Source organism: Xenopus laevis, chromosome 9_10L (genome assembly GCF_017654675.1).
Source record: "Xenopus laevis strain J_2021 chromosome 9_10L, Xenopus_laevis_v10.1, whole genome shotgun sequence".
Classification (NCBI taxonomy): Eukaryota; Metazoa; Chordata; class Amphibia; order Anura; family Pipidae; genus Xenopus; species Xenopus laevis.
Window position 1 is genome coordinate 37,154,670 of NC_054387.1, and position 3,688 is coordinate 37,158,357.

The following is a 3,688-nucleotide window of genomic DNA, read 5'->3' on the forward strand; positions in this document are numbered from 1 at the left end:
TCCATTATAATGTCCGTAGGTGTCCTATAATGTTTGTAGGGGTTGGGGGGCCCTTTTTAATTAATGTATGTAGTGTGTCCTAATACATGTGTTCTAAGTGCCCTATAATGTGTAGGTGCCTATAATGTGTGTAGGTACCCTATAATCTGTTGTACCCGTGTCCTTTTATGTGTGTTGTAGGTGCCCTATAATGTGTATAGGTGTCCTATAATGTGTGTAAGTGCCCTATAATGTTTGTAGGTGCCCTATAATGTGTGTAGGTGCCCTATAATGTGTGTAGGTACCCTACAATGTGTGCAGGTGTCCTATAATTTCTGCAGGTGCCCTATAATGTGTGTAGGTGCCATATAATGTGCGTAGGTGTTTTATAATGTTTGTAGGTACCCTATAATGTATGTAGGTGCCCTATAATGTGTGTAGGTGCCCTATAATGTGTGTAGGTGTCCTATAATGTGTGTAAGTGCCATATAAGGTTTGTAGGTGCCCTATAATGTGTGTAGGTGCCCTATAATGTGTGTAGGTGCCCTACAATGTGTGCAGGTGCCCTATAATGTGTGGAGGTGCACTATAATGGGTGTAGGTGCCTTATAATGTGTGTAGGTGCCCTATAATGTGTGTGTAGGTGCCCTATAATGTTTGTAATGTGTAAGGTGTGAAGGTGACATATGTTTGTAGGTGCCCTAAAGTGTGTGTAGGTGCCCTACAATATGTGCAGGTGCCCTATAATGTGTGTAGGTGCCATATAATGTCTGTAGGTGTCCTATAATGTTTGTAGGTGCCCTATAATGTATGTAGGTGCCATATTATGTGTGTAGGTGCCCTATAATGTGTATAGGTGCCCTACAATGTGTGCAGGTGCCTTATAATTTGTGCAGGTGCCCTATAATGTGTGCAGGTGCCCTATAATGTTTGTAATGTGTAATATGTGTAGGTGCCCTATAATGTGTGTAGTGAAACTATAATGTGTGTAAGTGCCATATAATGTTTGTAGGTGCCCTATAATGTATGTAGGTGCACTATTATGTGTGTAGGTGCCCTATAATGTGTGTAGGTGTCTTATAATGTGTGTAAGTGCCATATAAGGTTTGTAGGTGCCCTATAATGTGTGTAGGTGCCCTATAATGTGTGTAGGTGCCCTACAATGTGTGCAGGTGCCCTATAATGGGTGGAGGTGCACTATAATGGGTGTAGGTGCCTTATAATGTGTGTAGGTGCCCTATAATGTGTGTGTTTAGGTGCCCTATAATGTTTGTAATGTGTAAGGTGTGAAGGTGACATATGTTTGTAGGTGCCCTACAATATGTGCAGGTGCCCCTATAATGTGTGTAGGTGCCATATAATGTTTGTAGGTGCCCTATAGTGTTTGTTAGTGTCCTATAGTGTGTGTAGGTGCCCAATAGTGTGTGTAGGGTGCCCTACAATGTGTGCAGGTATCCTATAAAGTGTGTAAGTGCCATATAATGTTTGTAGGTGCCCTATAATGTGTGTAGGTACCCTATAATCTGTGTAGGTGTCCTTTTATGTGTGTAGGTGCGCGTATAATGTGTTATAGGTGTCCTATAATGTGTGTAAGTGCCCTATAATGTTTGTAGGTGCCCTATAATGTGTGTAGGTGCCCTATTATGTGTGTAGGTGCCCTATAATGTGTGTAGGTACCCTACAATGTGTGCAGGTGCCCTATTATGTGTGTAGGTGCCCTATAATGTTTGTAATGTGTAATATGTGTAGTGCCCTATAATGTGTGTAGGTGAACTATAATGTGTGTAAGTGCCATATAATGTTTGTAGGTGCCCTATAATGTGTGTAGGAGTCCTATAATGTGTGCAGGTGCCCTATAATGTGTGTAGGTGCCCTATTATGTGTGTAGGTGCCCTATAATGTGTGTAGGTACCCTACAATGTGTGCAGGTGCCCCTATTATGTGTGTAGGTGCCCTATAATGTGTGTAGGTACCCTACAATGTGTGCAGGTGTCCTATAATTTCTGCAGGTGCCCTATAATGTGGTGTAGGTGCCTTATAATGTGCGTAGGTGTCCTACAATGTGTGCAGGTGCCCTATATTGTCTGTAGGTGTCCTATAATGTTTGTAGGTGCCCTATAATGTATGTAGGTGCCATATTATGTGTGTAGGTGCCCTATAATGTGTGTAGGTGCCCTACAATGTGTGCAGGTGCCCTATAATTTGTGCAGGTGCCCTATAATGTGTGCAGGTGCCCTATAATGTTTGTAATGTGTAATATGTGTAGGTGCCCTATAATGTGTGTAGGTGTCCTATAATGTGTGTAGGTGTCCTATAATGTGTGTAAGTGCCATATAATGTTTGTAGGTGCCCTATAATGTGTGTAGGAGTCCTATAATGTGTGCAGGTGCCCTATAATGTGTGCAGGTGCCATATAATGGGTGTAGGTATCCTACAATGTGTGCAGGTGTCCTATAATGTGTGTAGGTGCCCTATAATCTTTGTTATGTGTAATGTGTGTAGATGCCCTATAGTGTGTGTAGGTGCCCTATAGTGTGTGTAGGTGCCTTATAGTGTGTGTAGGTGCCCTATAGTGTTTGTAGTTGCCCTATAATGTGTATAGATGTCCTATAATGTGTGCAGGTGTCCTATAATGGGTGCAGGTGCCCTATAATGGGTGTAGGTGCCCAATAAAGTGTGTATGTGTCCAATAAAGTGTGTATGTGTTCAATAAAATGAGTATGTGCCAATAATGTGTGTATGTGCCAATAATGTGTGTATGTGTCCAATTATGTGTGTGTCTTATAATGTGTGTATGTGTCCTAGAGGGTGTATGTGTGTCCAAAAGGGTGTGTATGTGTCCTATAACGTGTGTGTGTGTGTGTGTGTGTCCTATAATGTGTGTATGTGTCCTAGAGGGTATGTATGTGTCCCATAATGTGTGTATGTATCCAATAATAACTATGTATTCTATAATGTGTGTATGTGTCGTAGTCTTTGTTAATGTTTGTAGGTGCCCTATAATGTGTGTAGGTGCCCTATAATGTGCGTAGGTGTCCTATAATGTAAGTGCCCTATAATGTTTGTAGGTGCCCTATAATGTGTGTACTTGCCCTATAATGTTTGTAGGTGCCCTATAATGTGTGTAGGTGCCCTATTATGTGTGTAGGTGCCCTATAATGTGTGTAGGTGCCCTATAATGTGTGTAGGTGCCCTATAATGTGTGTAGGTACCCTACAATGTGTGCAAGTGCCCTATAATGTGTGGAGGTGCAATATAATGGGTGTAGGTGCCTTATAATGCGTGTAGGTGCCCTATAATGTGTGTGTAGGTGCCCTATAATGTTTGTAATGTGTAAGGTGTGAAGGTGCCATATGTTTGTAGGTGCCCTATATTGTGTGTAGGTGCGCTATAGTGTATGTAGGTGCCCTACAATGTGTGCAGGTGCCCTATAATGTGTGTAGGTGCCATATAATGTTTGTAGGTGCCCTATAGTGTTTGTAGGTGTCCTATAGTGTGTGTAGGTGCCCAATAGTGTGTGCAGGTGCCCTATAATGTGTGTTGGTGCCATATAATGTTTGTAGGTGCCCTATAGTGTTTGTAGGTGTCCTATTATGTGTGTAGGTGACCTACAATGTGTGCAGGTTTCCTATAATGTGTGTAGGTTCCTTATAATGTGTGTAGGTGCCATATGTTTGTAGGTGCCCTATAATCTGTGTACAGATGCAGC